General features: G+C 44.0%; 1 protein-coding gene and 1 pseudogene across 2 annotated transcripts in view; one reads left to right on the top strand and one right to left on the bottom strand.

Annotated features, from left to right (window-relative positions):
- ZBTB20 (zinc finger and BTB domain containing 20) overlaps positions 1-20,230 on the top strand; it is an 802,266-nt gene that overhangs the window by 672,425 nt on the left and 109,611 nt on the right. The window lies entirely within an intron of this gene.
- Positions 8,988-10,024, bottom strand: LOC132569118 (craniofacial development protein 2-like; annotated as a pseudogene).

Below are 20,230 nucleotides of genomic sequence, written 5' to 3'. Positions count from 1 at the left end.
CAGGAGGTGGTCGCTGAAAAATCTCGAACTTTGGTATTACCGATCAGGTAATACCCATGGGTGTGAATGCACAGATGACCACTCGAAGATCATCAGTTACAGGTAAGCAACTTGTTTTTTTCCTGCATTGTGCAGGGGGTTGGACTAGAGGTCCCTTCCAACTCTATGATTCTAATGCCAATCTCCACTTCAGGGTCAGGAAGGAATTTTCCTCCAAGTCAGATTGTCGAGGGATCTGCAGATTTTTTGCTTTCCTCTGGACATAGGACAAGGGTCACAAAGGGAGTGGGGGTAGTTGTGCATTTCCTGTGTTGTGCAGGAGAGTAGACTAGATGACCTTTGAGGTAACTTCTAGCTCTATGTTTCTATGTTTGTTGGTGACTCATTATAAAGCCTGCAAGGTAGTGGGATTCCAAAAGTAGCATTGTAGACTAATGGCTTTTGATTACAAATTATGCTGGTCTTCTAGAAGTGTGGATCTTTTTATATGGTGATTATTTTGTTTCTTTTACGGTTTGTTGATGTGTTTATAGTTGGATAGGGGTTTTTTGGTAAGTTGCTTTGAGTAAAAAATAGTGGAATAAAGTTTTAATATTTTTTTAAAAAAAACAGTTATAAGATGTTAACATGGGTGAGATTGTTATTTACTAAATCCTTCTTATCACAACAAATTGCAACTTGTTTCAGTTACTACATTTACCACAATACAAACACAATTCCAGCATACTAACCAACAAAGTCATTTGATGAACCATGTAAAAATCAATGGGAAGGACACTTGCCTCACACCTTCTGGAAAGTGGAGCATACCTGAAAAGGCTAACCCATACTAATGGTAAATTCACCATTCTATGTGGTGAAGTCAAGACAGTGAAGGGCTTTTTAGGTCAAAATCAGCACATTGCACCGAACCCAGAAAGAACTAGGGAGCTAATGCAGTTCTTTCAACACAGGTGTCATATATTCACTGACATTATCTCAAGACACTCAGTTGGCTTATGTCCTGCTCACTGGTTACAAGCAGGGAACTGATCATTCAGTAAGGTTTTCAAATGTGTCCATTTGAACTTGCAACAGAGGGGGAAATTGCTTTTGCCATTGCAATTGATTTTTAAAGATGAGGTAGACAGTGCAATATGGTAGCTTTCCATTTAATTCTTACAGCAATAATCTTTAAACTGATGCTGTGGCTCACACCTAAGCACAGGAAATCAACAATCAATACCCATTTTCCTCCCATACGCCCTCACATTGGGACAATGTGTGAAGCTTTCCATTGCATACTCTGCTATAATTTGTGGTTCACATTTTCCACTGATGCCAGTTTTCCTCTAAAATACATACTTAAATTATATATAAAATATTTTAGAACCTAGAGCCATAATGTTTACATTCTCCACTCTTAAGCTACTTTGTGACCCTTTGGCCAGGTTCCCCAAATGTCTTTCCATTTTACAAATCACTGGTTCACTGCTACAAGCCTGTACTGAAGTTGTTTACAGCTTCGTACTAAGTAGAAAGTTCAAATCAATTATTGTCCATTAGAGTTAGGTATAACTGATGGAATATCCCCAGAGGAGCACTGTAAATGTATCAAGATGTCTTCTCCCATTATAGAAATGGGAAGGTATGGTGAATTACTTACCTTCTCTTTTACACTTAATGCCTCTGAAGTGCTGCCAGGCAGGAAAAGCTTATGTTATTTCACTGGGATTTATGAGAGGTTGGTGTGGTAGTCTGGGCTTTGGAAATCCAGAAAAGCTCCAAGCATACATCTGTTTTTAACCTTGTTCAAAGATAGGCCAAAGTGCAAAAACTGGGAAAATACCACTTAACAACTGGCAATGGATTCAAAATTCAAAAAAATTGTATCCAGCCCCAGTTTCAAACATCAGAGGATTTTTTTTACAGATTAGTAAACCTTATAATGAATTTGAACATTGAAAAATTCACACTCCTAAGAAAAACAAGAAATAATCCATGGATACAGCAACTCATTGAGTATGCTGGAGCATCCACTAGACAGACATTATTTATCAAATCCATTTTTAGTGGACCTGTACAAACATGTTGAATAATAACTTGTTCCCGAATTGTCTGTAGTCCCCTGTGCAAACACCAGTAGTTTTGGACTCGGGGGTGACGTCACATCATGTTGTTTTAGAAAATTATTTATTTTACTTATAATTCTAGCTTAGGTTCACTGTTACACACACAATTTTTCATACTGTTGCTTTGTCCATATGTTACTGAGGGAAGATTTTATAGGATGAACACAAGAAGAAGAACTTCACACAGAGCTTTCTGTTTTGTGTTCAGTCATGATCTGTAATTCCTTTTGGTGAAATGTTGCCATTGCAAAGATTAACTTTTCTGCTTGTGAACATTTTGGTCCAGGGTTGATCTTTAGAAAGTGATGTTTGGAGGATTATGTATTTTAAAATTTGGTTTATTGATGTGTTTGAATTTGTAAGCCACCTCAGAAATCTCCTAATTGAGGATAAGGATATAAATATGCTAAATATATACATTTAAAAGGCATGGCCATTTACTGCTCTCCCCTCAATCTATCCTTGCACATTATCTGCTTCAATGTGACTGTAAAATAGAAAAAGGTGGCCTTTTCTTCCTTTATTCATGTATAGTCAACTACTGGCTGCCTTTTCACACAGAGTTCAGCAAAGATGCATTTTGCACACTACAGATCACTCTGCAATACTGCCTTACTTGTCTGCAACCAGCAGCCTAAATTAATTGCTGGGAAGCAGTTGTGCAGTTTCACATGCAATCAACATTGCTATGGGAAACACCAAAACTATAACCAAACACAAAGGCCTAAGTAAACAGATATGTTTTCAGCTGGCACTGAAACTTAACAAAATCAGTCCTGGACATATGGGTTGTGTATATGTAAACAAAAGTAATTTTTGATACAATACTTTCTATCTTCTCCATTATATGATGAAGGCTTATTACTTCTGCGATAGTCTAGGCTGGCCCTCTAGACTATCTGGCACTCTAGGCAAGGCTAACTTCTGCCTCTTCCTCCCCCCCCCCCACACGCTAATAACCAGTTTTCAAAACAAATGAATTGTGGGGGAAATTAAAAGTACAAAACTTGAACTTGCTCCCTGACATGGATAGCCCAGGCAAGCCTGACCTTGTCAGATCTCAGAAGCTGAGCACAGCCAACTCTTGCAAGTACTTGGATTGGAGACCTATTTAAAATAACAAAGTCGGGAGGGCAGGCTTTATTCAGCTCCCTGTCTGAATTCCTCTAGGCCCCCAGTAGAGGTCAGTCACCAGAGGTTGACATGACTTCCAGGTGCATGCACACACACATCAAAAAAACCAACAACCCAAAGAAACCAACTTGAAATTGCTATTTCTTTTAAATAATTGTGAGAAGTAATACAACAATCCTTCATTTTCTTTCTCAAACAGAAAGCAGTTTTAGTACAAAAATCAGAAATCACTTTGAATAATGTTGTGGATTGTAATGCTATGATTTATGTCTCCTGAATATTCACAATTCAGGCACATCAAAATCTCACTTTGCGTGCCTTTCATCCCATATGTGAGAGCCCTCTCCAGCCCCACCCACCTCACAGGGTGTCTGTTGTGGGGGAGGAAGGTAGAGGAGATTGTGAGATGCTCTGAGACTCTTCGGAGTGGAGGGCGGGATATAAATCCAAAATCCATATGGCAGACACTCTAACACAATTTCCTCCCCCATCTCCTATGTGGGGGTTATGAAGGGGTTAAGAAAAGGAGGAAGCAGTTATAAACACAGTGGTTGTTCCCTTTTCTCTGCTGGTTTCATATTTTCAATATAGTGATCAAGCCTAAAAGCTGATGGATCTTACCATTTGTGTATTCTGATACCAAGATGGCATTGCCTAGAGAGCAACATCTCTAGAATTTGTCCAACAAATAAAGTACAGATCCTAAGATTATTTATATTGACACTACAAATAACAACATTCCTAAAATAATACCTAAACATTCGTTCATCATTTATTATTTATTTTCTTCATTTTCATCTGCCTTTCTTGCAGAGACTTATAAGAGATACATTATGGACCAGGGGAGGGAAGGTGGCATGGTATATCTCTGAAGCCAAGCAAGGTTGGTTCTTGCAAGGGAGACCACCTAAGAAGACTCTGCAGAAGAAGGCAATGGCAAACTACCTCTGCTTCTCACTTGCCTTGAAATCCCCTTGCTTGGATTGCCACACGTCAGCTAAGACTTGGCAGTACTTTACATGCGTGCACACACTCATATTACTGAGCAGTCTGGTCATACGGACTAACACGGGAGGGACGGTGGCTCAGTGGCAGAGCATCTGCTTGGCAAGCAGAAGGTCCCAGGTTCAATCCCTGGCATCGCCAACTAAAAAGGGTTCAAGTAAATAGGGGTGGAAAACCTCAGCTTGAGACCCTGGAGAGCTGCTGCCAGTCTGAGTTGACAATACTGACTTTGATGGACCGAGGGTCTGATTCAGTATAAGGCAGCTTCATATGTTCAAAACGTTAAGTATATTGTTCAACACGCCAACCTTAAAACCACAACTCCATCAAATAGATGCACAATATGTGCTATTTTTGTGGCTATCTTTGGCACCCAGAGATAAGCAAATGTGTATTAAGTGTGGCTCTGTTGCCACCTAGTGCCCTCCCCCACCTATTCCCCTTCCCTCTAATTTGGTTTCTAGTCTCTGGCCAGTTTTTCACAGCAGCCAAAGGGCTGCATATATGGGGCAGGAAATATCTTTCTATCTGCCCTTCCCACTTGGAACATCGTTCCCTTCCATGTGTTTGGCAAAGCTGCTAGAGGCATGGAGGGAGGTGATTGCTTTCCCTATCCTTCTCTCTTCTCTCTGGGGAGAGACTATTGCCATAGATGAACTACAAGGACTGGCATGGCTACTTGGGAGTGCCCTCATGGCTTCAGATCTTCCTAGGAGGAGCCTCCATGGCCAGCCTGGACTGGGGAGGGGCAGTTCTGCATCTGCCTTACAGAGCCTTCTATGCCCAGCACAAATGTCAGTTCCCATTACTGAAACAAAGTAGGGCAAGAGGAACAGTTTCTGTCTCTGGAAGATGGGGCTGGCCTTGAGCAGAACAGTTCTCCATGGATGATTGCAGGGAGGAAGAGATGGGGCAGAAGGAGGAAGCAGCTGAGCTGCTTGCCTCACCCAGTGGTTTATATGGGGGTGGCCCCAGTGTGGTGGCCCCTCCCTCCCCCATCCCTTGGTGCTGGACACTCACTGCAGCCTTCAGGGGCTGACAGTGAAGGACTTTCTATTCCCCTCCCCCTTTGCTGGTGTTTAATAAACTTTTAAAAGAAAAAAGAAAAAGACCAAGTTGGTGCAGATCTGGCAAAGGGAGTCTTATCTCAACACGGGTCTTCTTGTTCCTGGAGTCCCGCAAGTCAATGCCCCGCTGCTGCAGCTCTGAACCTAGCAGTGCAAGCAGGCAGCCAGTGGCACTTGGAGACTTTTGGAGGCTTGGAGCGCCCATGGCAGCCCACCTGGAACCCGCCTTGGCTGCCACACCCACAGACTGGGCAAAGAGAGGCTGTGGCAAGCTGGCAACACCAGCAGCCACATGAGGCCAGGAGGTTCCCGTGCAGATTGGCTCATGTGTACAGGCTGAGTGGGGAGGCAGAAGTGGTCAGCAGTCGACACGAATGGGTCCCACTGGCATTGCTTTGCTCCTAGCACAAACAGGTGGGCAGTGGGCATGGAATCAGAGTGCCCGCAGCCCACCTGGAACTGTCTTGGCTGCGGTGGTCTAGACTAGGAGTGACTCAAGCAAGGCAATGCCAGCAGGCAGTGTAAAAGGCCAGGAGGCTCCTGCTTTGCCTGCACAGGCTCCAGTCTGTCAGGTGACGAGTTTCACTCTCTCTGGAGGCAGGGGGAAAACAACCAGATCCAGCCTCTTCACTGTCCTAGGAACCACCACAGCGCACTGCCCACAAGAGAGCATTCGCAGTCACATGAGTGGTGGCCAATTCGGCGCACCTGGGAGCCCAGCGCCCTAGGCAATTGCCTAAATTGGTCATGAAGGAGAAAAGAGTGTGTGTGTGTGTTTGAGAGAGAGAGAGAGAGAAAGATTGTGATCTCACTGATACTCTGAGATAATTGAAGGCATACATTCTAGTCAACAAGTGACTAGAGGTCTGATACACATGTCATTGAGAACACTGTACTACAAAAATCCAAGAATGTGATATCTGATTTACTTCAAAATGGGGGCTATCAGGAGGCACCAGGAATAGTTAATGATCTTTCAGACCACTACATGAGGAAACGAGGTACATATGCAGCACAAGACATGCTGATTACCTCAGATGTCTGAAAGGGCTTTTCCTAGGAAAGTTGGTCAAGAAATGCATAGCTAAGTGCAATGTTCCCTCTAAGCTGCTGGGTCTTGTGAGCAAAAATTCTACTTTGTGAGCTACTAGCATTAAAGTTGTAAGTTGCTGCATAAATTATTGTGCTCTGGGGTCAGACTTCCTGAGCGAAGACAAAAATGTGTGAGCTGGAGGCTAAAAATCTGTGAGCTAGCTCACACTAACTAAGCTTAGAGGGAACACTAGCCACATGGTAATTGTAGGCCACTCAGAAAGCTCAAATGTGGCACATCGCTAGTCCTGATAGTTTGAAGAGTCTGAAATGGAAACATTTATGTGTGTCATACAGAGAAAAGTTACAAAAACATATGCCCAAGTTCGCATGTCGACCTAATAAGTTATATTAACATAAGTACTGATGTGATATAGATACTATATATAGGTGAACAAAGAATTTGGTGTACATCAATAACATGTTTAAATTCTATTTTTTTTCTCAAGGAAACCCTTTTTGTTAATTTCTCTGTCCATGGTGCTACCAAACTACTGTTTTCCTTGCCTTCTTTTTCAACAGCATGGAACATAAGCCCCCAGAAAACCAGCAGAAATTTTGTAAGAGACATCTTTAGACTTAAGTATCTTTTCTAACTCCTTCCAGTCTCAATCTCCTTCTGATTTCTAGGTTGCAGAGTGCCTTTTGGTTGATGATGGAGCCAAATCTTGAACAATTTCAGTTTCTGCATTGTCAGCCTTAAAGTTGTGTAATTCCTTAGTATTCATTATTTTTGCCTTCTTGGTATTCAATTGTAATCTTGTTTTGGCTTTCTGCTTTACTTCCATCCAGGGGTGGAATTCTAGCAGGAGCTCCTTTGCCTGTTAGGCCACACACCTCTGATATAGCCAATCCTCCAGGCGCTTACAGGACTTATCTCACAGTATAAGTTCTTGGAGGATTGGCTACATCAGGGGTGTGTGGCCTAACAGGCAAAGGAGCTCCTGCTAGAATTCCACCCCTGCTTCCATCAGTTGTCGTTTCAAATCTTCACTATTTTCTGCCAGTAATGTGGTGACATACGCGTATCTCAAATTGTTTAATGTTCCTTCCACCAATTTTCACTCCACCTTCATCTAAATCTAATCTAGCATTCCTAATGATATGTTCTGCATATAGATTGAATAGACAAGGGAGTCTGACATCTTTTCCTTCTGTTTCTTATATTCTGTCAAAACAGTAGCTTCTTGTCCAGAGTATAGGTTGAGCATCAAAACAATCAGATGTCGTGGCACAGTCATCTCTTTTTAAATCAATCATAGCTTTTCATGAACCCCACAGTTCAAAAGCTTTGCTGCAAATGTAAAATCTATGAAACACAAGCTGATGTTCTTCTGAAATTCTCTTGTATGCTCTAGTAACCAACATAAATTAGCAATGTGATCTATTATGCCTCTTCTTTTTCTGAATCCAACTGGAATGTCTGGCATTTCTCATTCCATATATGACAACAGTCTTTGTTGTAAGATTTTGAACATTACTTATGAAAGAAATTAATGTGATTGTCTTATAGTTGCTGCAAGCTTTGATGTCTCAATTTTTTTAAGAAATAGTGTAAATTCAGTGGTTCCATTATGTGGGGCCATTGTTTTGTTTTTTTCATTTTTTTGCATATTCTTGTTAAGATTTTGATAGGCATTATTGTCACATGTTCCAGAGGTGGGTGTTCCCTTTGCCCTCAGTTCCTTTTTTGCCACCACGTAGATAGAAGCTGTGGGGGGTTTTGACCAAAATGTGACGTTTTTCAGCTTTCCAAGGGCTCTTCCCTCCTGGCTTCTACTTTTTCTCCTTTTTGGTTGAGTTTTTTTCCCCTCAGGAAGGGTTTGCTTGTCCTGGCTGAGGTGACTCTCATTGGGTTTCCTCATCATTGTCACTTCTGTTGCCTGCAGGGCATCCAAGGCACTTTTTTTAAAAAAAAATGTAGAAATGCAAAGAGGAGCACTCTGGTCTCCTGGCAGGGCAGCTGGTATGACCTGAACTAACCATGCCCTCATTGTGGCAAAAACCTTGTCCTCCTCAATGGCCCTCATACTATATGTCACCAGCATATCTTCAGCAGTAACTTGAGCATTGCAGCAATCCCAGCTTCCACCTCCCCCTTTATTGGGTTTTGGTCAAGTACCTGAATTCTTGAAAGACTGCTCTCCTTTTATTCTGCCTGATGTGTACCTTGAAAATGCAGAGACTGTAGCATCCCATTAGAGCTTGGTGAGCATGTCAGAACCATCTCCACATGAAAGGGTTGTTTCTCCAAATGAAGATCATACTTTATAATGAGTAAATGCTCAGGATGGCTAAGGCACTTGACATTGGTGTCTCCACATCAGACAATAGGCCAAAAGATAAGATTTTGAGTTCCCTTTATCCTGAATCATCTGGTATTGTGGTGTTCCCTGTTTTGGAAGGCTTCACTTGAGGGGAGAGGTGCCCCCTCAGATGGCTTTTAGCTGGAAGAAAATCTATTTGTGGCTGGCTCATAGATGCTCAGTCTCAATGTGTGTCTGTACAGAAGACATTAATAAACAACAGTTACAGGTAAGTGCAACTCTGTTTTCTTCTGGCACACAGGCACTTGAACTTAGTAAAGCAAATCTATTTTTACGTGGTCTTTAAACTCTTCAGGGATGTTGTTTAGAATATATCTTGGCACTATGAATGTTTTGGTATTTTTCTTCAGCTTTATTCTAATTTTTGATATTAACAATTAATATTCTGTACCACAATCAGCTCCTGGTTTTGTTTAAGCAGAGAGAATAGAACTTCTCCATCTTCTGCTATTTGACTATTATATTGGCCACCCAGTGATGTCCATGTATACAATCATCTGTTTGATTGCCTGAAACATGTGCTTGCAATGAACAAATTGCTGTCTTCACAGTTGCTCTCCTGCTTCATTTCATAGTCCCAGCAATGATCATACAACAGTATTTGATTCTGCTTTGTTTGCTATTTTTGTGTTCCAGTCACCTATGATTATCAGCACATCTTCCTTAGGTGTGTGATCAATTTCTTCCTGGATACTTCCATAAAAGTTTTCAAGTTTGTCCTCTTCAGCATCTGTAGCTAGGGCATAATCTTGAATGATGGTTCTGTTGATAGACTTTCCATAAACTCTGATTGATACAATTTGGTCAGACTTTGCATTATAGCCCCTGATAGCCTGTACTGCATCTTGCCTCACTATTAGAGCAACTCTGACCAATTTTGCACTCACCTTACATCCATCTTCTCAGCGTGCATCCTCCCAATTTCCCACTATTTGTGTCGGGGCTGCAGCAAGCATCATGGTTTTCACGCAGCAAAAGGAAACTGGTTTTTAGTGGTTTCCGTTTGCTGTGCGAAAACCACGATGTTTGCTGCAGCCCCGGCACAAATAGTGGGAAATCGGGAGAACACCACGCTCAGAAGACGGATATGAGAGCTGCATAAGGGTGAATGCGAAATCAGTCTCTGTGTTTGTCATTTCCTGATTAAAACGCTTTGTAATTTTCTGACTGAAGAAATCCTAATCCAGTCCATTTTAATTCACTAACTCCCAGAATTGCAATGCTTAAGCATTCAATGTCTCATTTTATTATTTCAGGCTTACCTTGATTCATATTTCTCACATTTCATGTTCCTATTTTATGTGTTGAACTCCTTTTGCATCCATTTACATCAAGAACTGAACATCTTTTTTGCTTTAGTCCAGTTGTTGTGTCATTAAGCATACTGCTACTCATACTTGTCTTCGGTTCTTCCCCAGTAGCTGATTGAATGCTATCCAACTTGGGGGCAAGTCTTCCAGCACTATATCTTTTTTCATTGTGGATCATCTCATAATAGAGTTTTCGAGGTATAAGATGATCAGACGTGGTTCACCATTGCCTTTTTTTGTACAATACTAACCAGGGTAAGCAGAAGTGTCACTTCCATTGCCTAAAATAGTTCCTCTGCCACTGTCACCTTCCACTATAGTTGCTTTCAAGTAGCTACCCCTCAAGGATTCCTTCATTGCTATCACCATTGGAACGTTCCATTTTCTTTTGCTGTTGTGGCCCAATTGGAGGTGGATGCATCTTACTCTAATGCAGGGGTGCCCAAACTGCAGCTTGGGAGCCACATGTGACTCTTTCACACTATTGTGTGACTCTCAAAGCCCCCACCCCTTCAGCCGACTTGGAGAAGGCATTTCTTTCTTTAAATCACTTCTCCAAGCCAAGACAGCTGGTGGCTGAAGAATGCATTTAAAGTTAAAGTTGCTTTCTTTCCACCTCTCTCTCCCTTCTCCTTTCTGCACCATCTATCTTCCTTCCTTCTGGCTCTCAAACATCTGACATTTATTCTATGTGGCTCTTACATTAAGCAAGTTTGGCCACCCCGGTCTGGTATCTCAGCTGTGAATGACCATTTCACCTTGAGTGTTAGTAATTTAGTTTCCTGATAGAGTCTAAACTCCTTACATTTTTTTTGCTTACATACACAAACTCCCTTACCATGTTAAAGAAGAGGAAATACATATGTACAAGTACATGTTATATTAGAATATTTATTGTATGACTAAAGCTCTCTAGGAGGCCTGGATAATTTTGATTGTAAAGAAATATAGCTTTTTTTGAGCAGGAATGCAGTTCTGGCTGACTTGGCTGGGGCTCCAGCTCAAAAAAAGTTCTCTGACAGAGGAAAGGGACTAGGCAGCCACACGCTCCCAGACCATGCACTCCATTCTTTTTGCCACTTCCAGCATCCAGTGGGCTTGTGAAGAGAGCAAGAGACACGAATCTGCCCAGAAGCTGGGCCTTTGCAGTGGCAGCCAAGAATTATTTTGTTTTTACATTGCCTGTGCTTCAGACAACACTTCCCCTTTTGGGGGGATTTTGGTAACATTTCCCCCACTGTTTTAAATGTATAAGGTTTTTCTGCAACCCTGGGTGTCTTCCCAAGTTTGCAGAAATATTTTTTATGTTTTTACATGGCCATGTTCTGTGAACTTAATAGTCTGCATCTAGGGCCATATTCAGATTTACATATACATTGCGTAATCCAGTTTGAGTCCCAGTGAGAAAGGCAGACTATAAATAAAGTAAGAGTAAAGTACGGTAATGGTATTATGGAGGTACAGCATCTCCCAGTGTGCTGTATGAAAACTTAGTAACATGAACTAACTTGGTAACATGAACTAAAATGAACACGAAATGCTAGTACTTCGTAAAAACACACTATTTATAAATAACTGATTGGTTTGCTTACTGTTGAAAGAATTGGTTGTGGACCAATATGCAGAGATGACAGGTCCATGTTTGGGGGCAGGAAACAAAACAAGGTCTCTCATTGGACTGTGTGAGAACACACATCCGTGAAATGCAGCTGATAGCACTTTACTGTTCTGTGTCAATATGCGGAAAGTAACCTACTGAATGGGTGATGTCACTTCTGGTGATGTCAGGAGGTGTGGCGTAATATGCAAAAAAGTTCCTGCTGGGCTTTTTCTACTAAAAAAAGTCTTGCAGTAGGCACAGGATAAACATAAAGGAAGCACTTCAATGATTGATTGAATTGTGGAATTCTTTGCTAGTAGAAGTAGTACTGGCCACAAGTACATTGCAAGCCTGGGGAAAGTGATGGGAGGTGAGGTTGAGGAAAGAAACATGCTGACACAACCAATTTAAGGGAAAGGATTAGGCCACAATTTTTATTGAATACAAACGGAGGAACATTGGCACAACATAGGGGTGAATCCAGCATCTGGTGACCTGCCTGCCACTCAGTGAATCCATGGAATGGTTCCCTTGCCACCTGGTGATGAGCCACCCAGCAGTCCCCAAGCTGGGCATGTTGTCGAATAGCTCCACCCCCAAAATACCCCTTAGGGGTATCCCCAAAATGGGGGAGGCAGGCATGCAGGCACTCCTCCCCCTAGAAGATCCACCTCAGTGCCCAAACCAGCCTGTCAAGCTGTGCTGATAGTAGCAAATAAACAAATACAAATATAATACCAACCCTAGCAACTGAAAACAAGGGAAGAGTAGGAGAGAGAACCAAGAGCACAAGGTGAGGAACAGCCCCAACAGTGGCCAACCCACAGTGGAAGAGCCAGCCAGCTGAGGGCGGCCTCTCGCCCCAGTCCCTGGGTTGCAAACACAACTCCTTGTTTAGTCAGGGCCAGCTCATGGCTTTAAAAGGCATTCAGATTCATGGAGAGATAGGTCCATCAGTGGCTACTAGCCACGGTTAGTAAAGGGAAATTCCATATTCAGAGGAAGAGAGCCTCTGAAACCCAGTGCTAGGAGGCAAGACCAAGAAAGGCCTTGTCCTCTATGCCTTCTTTGTTGGTTTTCCAGGGCAACTGTTTGGTGCTTTTGTGAAACAGGATCTTGGACCAGATGGCCCATTGGTCTGATCCAACAGAGCTCATCTTATGTTGTGATAATTAGCAAAAAAAATTAATATGTTAATTTTATATCCCAGTAGCAACAAGTACATGAAATGAAATACTTGATTAGGAAAAAAATGAATCAAGTATGGTTTGAACATTATATTTTGAACAAATTCAGAGCTTTGTGTGGAAGTTATTTTCATTAATATAATAACTGTAAAAATGCAAAGCAATACAACATGTATTTCCTTACATTGTTTAAATTCATTATTATTAACTCTGTGAATCTAATTTTTAGAAACAGCAGAAAAATAAAAGATTGAAAAATGTTCTCTGCTTCATCTTTGTCAGACTCCTAAAATTCCCGTGTGTATGCCTAAGCACCTTTATACACATGCCTGACTGTAACAGTTTATGACAGCTACTTTGACGCTGATTCTGGAGGGGGAGTGCCCTCTGGATTCCTGGAGTCATCTTGGAAGCTGAGGTAGGAAGAAAGTCCTGGTGAGTGAGTGGAAGCATTCCTTTGGATTTGTTACATGTACTTTGTACACACACATCCTTTCAGAAGATAGGGCCATTCCCTTTACCTTGCACTGTTGTTGAGGTGATTGCAGGACATGGGCAACTTTCCAAGGAACATATCTTCTTTTTCATGGCACTGTGTGTTCCATGGCTCTGTAGCTATTCCCTCTCACTCATCCTGCTGGTAAGATGATAGCTGTGCATGACCAAGGCTTTTTCTAGGGCTTTGTTCTAGAATTTTGGTGGCCCTTCATTGCTCTCTCCATTTCTCTCTGTTCCCTTTGTTTCAGGGCTCCTGGGGTTATATTTGAGCCACTAAGTCGACACACCTTGTTTGCTTCTGCATCTGGTGGCTCCTCTGGCTGGGCTCCTCTGTTCCATGGCTCCAGTCCATAGACATCCCCTTTTACTTGCACCACTAGCAAGGTGACTGCAGTGCATGGGGGTTGCAGATTTGAGTCACTAGTGCCAAGCCCTTGTTGTACAGGCTGGTTGGGGGCTCTAGAGCTATCCCCTTTCATTCTGCCCGCTAGCAAGGTGACTGCAGTACATGGCCAACCATTCCAAGTATTTGGTGTAACATGAGCCAGGGCTTTGAGCCACCCCATTTGATCCACTCTTTCCCATGGGGCATTGGGTGGACTCAGGCCTTCTATCGGTCCCAACCCTCTGCCCCACTGGCAAGATGACTGCAATGCATTGCCAACCCTTCCCAGGCATTTGGGTGTTATGTGGGCCAGTTCTAGAGATGTGAAGGCCCAGAAAAAAACTGGAACAATTCAGGGAAAAAAAAGTTTTTTTTTTTCCGTTTTTTCCTGAAGCCTTTTTTTGTTTTTTTCCCCGAAAAATTGAAAAAAGAAAAAGAAAAGAAAAGAAATTGATTATGGAACATTTTATTTTAACATGATGAATAAAATATTTTGAGACCAGGTGTTCAAATATTTTCCAAATCATTTCTAAAAAATATGTATGGTATCAGATTATTCTAATTTCTGTGCACTGAGGACAAGCAAGTCCTAGGCCATGCCCATTCATTGAAACTTAGTCTTAAACTCCATTCTATACACTTCCCCCCTTTACCTTGCACTGTTGTTGAGGTGATTGCAGGGCATTGGCAACTTTCCAAGGAACATATCTTCTTTTTATGAGAATGAGTTTTTTATTTTTATTTAATACTGTGGAGAGGAAATATGAATAATTGTTACTTCTGGATTTTTAAAAATTGTTTTGTGGAGGTTTTTTTGTCTGCTCCACATAAACAGTTCAGGAGATTGTTGCTCCATTTGTTACAATTACAAATAAATATTATTTAAAAAGTAAATTCTGTTTGTAGTAATTGTTTGGATACACTATATTTTTAATATGCTAGTTGTGATAATTTCATGCCAAATAAAATTGTCCATAGTCATATTTTATGTTCCTAAAGTAACAGAATGACTTCCAATCCGGAAAAGACAAAATAAGTGCTAATGTAGCAACTTTTTCAATTTTTCCGAAAATTTCCATTCTCCGGTGGTCTGGTCAGTGGGTCGGTCCAACTACCGGGGTATAGGCTCCTCCTCCTCATCACAGGGTCGGGTCTTCCAATTGATCCGGAGGGGGGGGAGTGGCCTATACCTCCCAGAACTCTCCAGTTTTTTCCCGGCCCTGCATGAAGCAGGATGGCTTTCTTCCGAGCGCCTTTGGAGAAAAGCGTGGGAGATCTGGACGAAGAGGAAGAACGAAGGCCGGGAGCGTAGGGGGTGGTCCCCAACAAAACCGGCAGAGGGGCAAGCTGTCGATTATCAGAGACGGCAGAGCCCTCTGGAGCTCCGTTTCCTCGCTGATGCGACAGAAACAGAGCAGGAGGAAAGCAGCACAAAGCTGCGTGAGCCCGAAAACTGCAGCGTGGTGAGTCGCCCGGCAGTGGGAAAGGGCCTGGCATGGTCGGGAAGATCGACTAAAGCCCCGGGAAGAGGCATGGTACAGACAGAACTGCCTGGAGCCCAAACTGCGTTGCAGTGAGACGCATGGCAGCGGGGTGAAACCCTTCACGGGGGCCGTTAGTGGGACCGAGGGAAGGGTGGAAGACGCCTTAAGATCCGACAGGGGGCGCAGTGAAGGCATGTTGCCTTCCATTTTAGGCTCTTCGCGCCCTTTTATTTTCTTATTGCCTCTACTTTCACTTTTGTTTCCAGTGACACAGGGAAGCAATGAAATGGCAGCTAGTTCAAAGAGCAATTCCCCCAGTGAGTTCGACCTGCCTCTTCTGTCAGGAACACTGGCCTCTCAGCAAGAGGCTCAGAAGCCTGATCTTTCAGGGGAGGATGCCAAGGCAAATTTGCTGCAATGGCTTAAGCAAGAAATGTTAAAGGAGCTGGGGCAGGACCTCCGTCAACACCTGGACTCCCCTGCTTCCTCGACGATGCAAAAGAAACAGGAGGGAACGACTCTCTGTAATGGCGACCTAAGGGCAGGTCTCATTTAGGTTTAGATTCGCCTCTTCTAAGTTTGGCTGAGGAGTCGGAGTGCTCTGATCAGCAGTCAGACAGGGAGGAAGCGGAGCTTTCAGAAGAGGAGGAACAGCCTGCTACAGTGCAATCTCGGCTCTTCCCCCTCGAATATTATTCAAAATTGCTCCCTAAGGTTTTAAGGACCCTTAATTTTGTAGCAACTCCTAAAGAAAAGGAGGAACTGGATCCTGACCTTCCCACAGGCTCAGGAGAAATGATGTCAAAACTGAGTAGCTCTCAAACAGGGGTTCCTTTGCTAGCTGCCTTTTTCGCTATGGTTAAGGCAGAGTGGGAACGGCTGGCCAAGCCCAAGGCCACCCAGCAAGTTTTTTCTAAGCTCTATTCCCTAATTCCGCAGGCCACTAAGAGGCTAAAGTTACCAACGGTAGATGACCCTGTAACTAGTCTTATCTCTAATTCGGTCCTGCCCATGGACGCAGATGGTTTACCCAAGGATCCATGTGATAGAAGAATAGAACAGGCTTTGCGCAAGGAATTTGAGGCATCAGCCTGGGCCATTAAAGCAGCCACAACATCCTCATTGTTTGCCAGAGCAATGTGTACTTGGGCTAATAATTTAGCAGCAGCGGATAGTGGAGCTCCTAAGGAGTTCAAGGACAAAGATTGCCTTATCTGCTGCCTTTGTGGCAGATGGTTCATTAGATACCATGCAGCAATCGGCTAGAGCCATGGCCTGTGGCGTGGCAGCTAGACGCAACATTTGGCTTCGAAATTGGGAGGTAGATACTGTAGCCCAGGCTAGGGTGGCAGCTGTACCCTTTAAAGGAGCCTTGTTGTTCGGAGAGGGCCTAGATAGGTATCTCATTGAGAACAGGGATAAAAAGAAGGTCCTACCCTCTAAGGGTAAGGAGGCAAAACAGAGGAAATCCTTTCCTTCCTTTCGAGACTCCAAAAAGCCTTCTAGACCAGGCTCCTTTCGTTCCTTTAGAGGAAAGTGGCAACAGAAGGGGCGTGATTCTAAACCCTACTATTCTGGAAAGTCAGACCAGAATTCTAAACCCCTCTCAAAAAAAGGGGAATCCCAATGACTATGCTGGTTACCAGGCGACAGGGAGAATAGGGGGTCGTCTCTCCCTGTTCGCAGACACCTGGAATCATTCTATTCAAGACCGGTGGGTACTGGAGGTGGTGGCACAGGGCTACGCCATAGAGTTTCACCCCCTCCCTCCCAACCGCTTTCGTTGGGTCCCGCGGAAGCGGGATTTGGCCGCTCACAGGGCAATGTTGTCAGCCATTCAGCATTTGGTGGATATAGGGGCTGTGGAGTTAGTCCCAACACCCCATCAGGGGTTGGGAGTTTATTCAGTAATTTTTTTAGTGCCAAAGAAGAACGGGGAGTTCAGAACCATCCTGGATCTGAAATGGCTCAACAAGTTCATACAAACGAAGCATTTCGAGATGGAGACCTTACGTTCAGTGTTGCTAGCCATTCAGCCACAGGATTTCTTGGTCTCCTTGGATCTATCCGAGGCTTATTTACATGTTCCCATTCGGGAATCACACAGAAAATTTCTGCATTTCTCCTACAGGGGGAAACATTTTCAGTATCGGGCCCTACCATTCGGTCTGAAGTCCTCTCCCCGGGTGTTTACAAAGATCTTGGTAACGCTGGTGGCGGAGCTGAGACTGCAGGGTGTGGCCTTGTTCCCATATCTGGACGACATTCTGGTGAAGGCGGGGTCATACCAACAATGTCTGGAGGGCATTCAGCAGACCGTGACCATGTTACGTCGTCACGGCTTTGTAGTAAACATGGAAAAGAGCAATCTTCTTCCCTCACAGAGGCTAGTGCACCTGGGGGTAGAGATAGATTCGACCATGGACAGAGTTTTCTTGACTGTAGAGAGACGGGAGAAGTTCTGCTCCCTATTACAGGGGGTTCTGCAACAACGCAGGGTATCGGTTATGTCTCTAGCGCAGTTACTAGGAATGATGGTCTCGTGTCAGGACCTGCTGTTTTGGGCCAGGTTCCACACTTGACCCCTTCACTTGTTCCTTCGTCCTTTCCAGGACATTATAGGGAACAAAATTCACAAACTGGTGACGTTGTCGCCAGAGGTGACTACCCAGTTACAGTGGTGGCTGGATCCGGTCCGCTTTCTTCCGCACCATCCACTCCGCGAACCCCAGAGAGTATGTGTGACCACAGACGCCAGTCTATGGGGCTGGGGGGCTCACTCGCAGGATCAAATGATTCAGGGACAATGGGAGCCCCACGAGATGAAGCGCAGTATCAACTTTTTGGAGCTCAGAGCGATTCGTCTAGGGTTGTTAGGTTTGCAGGCAGTCCTGATAGGTCGCCATGTCCTAGTAAAAACGGACAACTCAATGGCCAAGGCGTATGTGAATCGACAAGGAGGAACCCGGGTGAAATTTCTTCACGCCGAGGCAAAGGTTCTTTTCGAGTGGGCGGAAGCCAATCTCCAGTCGATCAAGGCGGTTCATGTTCCCGGAAAGGACAACCTGCTAGCGGATTGGCTCAGCAGACGTTTTTTTGGACCAGACGGAGTGGATGCTGCACAGAGATACCTTCAGTCTGATAGTGGACAGATACGGTCCAGTGTCGGTGGACTTGTTTGCCACAGCAGAGAATCGTCAGGTGGACAGGTTCTTCGCCAAAAACAGAGATGTAGAAGCAGAAGGGACCGATGCGCTCAGTGGCGAGTGGCTGACAGGGCTACTGTATGCCTTCCCACCCATTCCACTATTGCCCAGGGTGATTCAGAGAGTAGTGGAGTTAAGGGCAGAGATGGTGCTTGTGGCTCCTTTCTGGCCAAGGCGGGCGTGGTTCCAGGAACTTCTGAGGTTGTCGGTTCAACCCCCTTGGTGACTGCTGAGGAGGGACGACCTCTTGACTCAGGGCAACATGTCACATCCTCAGCCGGACCTGTTACAGTTGACAGTTTGGAGGCTGAGCGGTCGCAGCTCGAAGGTCTAGGTTATGCCAAGAGGGTGGTGGACACTATGTTGGCGTCACGTAAATTCTCCACTAACAGAGTGTATAACACCACTTGGAAGGTTTTCTCTTCGTGGTCGGCCCAGCAGGGGTTGGATCTGCTGGAGGTGAACGTTCAAGGTGTTCTTTGTTTCCTACAGGAGGGGGCGGACAAAGGGCTTTCCACTAGTACACTTCGGCGTCAGGTGGCTGCCATCTCTGCTATCCAAAGGGTGCGGGGGCGTAAGGCTTTGTCCACGCATCCGCATATTAGGCGTTTTCTGAGGGGTACTGCACTTCTCAAACCGCCACAGGTGCACAGGTTTCCTTCGTGGAAGTTGAATGTTGTGCTGAATGCTTTGTGTAGGCGTCCCTTCGAGCCTATGGCATCATGTGGGATTAAAGTACTGACTTTAAAAGCATTCTTTCTAGTGGGAATTACCACGGCACGTTTAAAAGCATTCTTTCTAGTGGGAATTACCACGAGTTACGGGCCCTTTCTGTTGATAAGGAACTCTGTGTCTTTCATAATGATAAGGTTGTGCTTAGGCCAGACCCATCTTTCACCCCTAAGGTTAATTCTATTTTTCACATCAATCACCTTGCAGTGATGTGCAAGGCCAAGGCTTTTCCCAGGGCTTGGTTCTGGGAGTTTGGGTGGTCCTCCCTTTCTCTCTGTTCTCTTGGGGCCCCAAGCCACCTCCATGTCTTCCTTCCATTTTCAACACTGTCAGGTCTGGGTCTTTGTTGCCGTGAGCCATCTCCAATTTAGCATGTAATTCCTATGCCACAGTGAGTTGGATGCCTGCCTCTAGCTTGTACAGGGTCCATTCTATACACTCCTGAGACTGTGCCTGATATTTTCCTATAAGCACTTTGGTAAACTGCTGAAGCTACACTGGACATTTCCCCAAAAGCACTTTCCTGGGGGCACCTTCGTGGGGCCATAACTTGAACCCCCTTAAATCTAATCCGCACATAACTTGGAGGTCATGTAGGGGAGCATCCCAGGGAGATTCACTGCATTTTCCTGGTTTGTGCCCATCCCTATTTATATATAGGAATATTGGTAAAGGAGAAAACATTCACTAATCTATGCCTAGTCTGTTTAGAGTTTTAAAATAAAAGCTTCACAATTTGAATTATGTTAAGAAACAAATTAGTAACTTGTAGCAGTTACTCTAGGCTAACGAGATTGCTTATATAAGCCCTGTCTTTATTTTCAGGATTTCTTTAACTCAGAATCAACTTGCTGTCTGTCTGAGTTTAGTCATATTTATCCCAGGATACTGTGCTGGGTGGTAGTTAAAGCCAACTAGATGCCTTTCTGGAATACAGCTATGTGTGAACTCCAGCCACGCTATTTAAGCAACTGTGTCCTTGCAACTGCAAGAAGCAAGCCTTGATGGAAACATGAGATAAGGGGAAAGATAGTTTCATGGTTCTGTGAAGAGTATAAAGGCCCTATCTGAGGAAGCGAAAGCCTGTGTGTT

This window comes from Heteronotia binoei, chromosome 3 (genome assembly GCF_032191835.1).
Source record: "Heteronotia binoei isolate CCM8104 ecotype False Entrance Well chromosome 3, APGP_CSIRO_Hbin_v1, whole genome shotgun sequence".
NCBI lineage: Eukaryota > Metazoa > Chordata > Lepidosauria > Squamata > Gekkonidae > Heteronotia > Heteronotia binoei.
The sequence above is the reverse complement of the archived record's forward strand: the minus strand, read 5'-3'. Positions and strand labels throughout refer to the sequence as shown.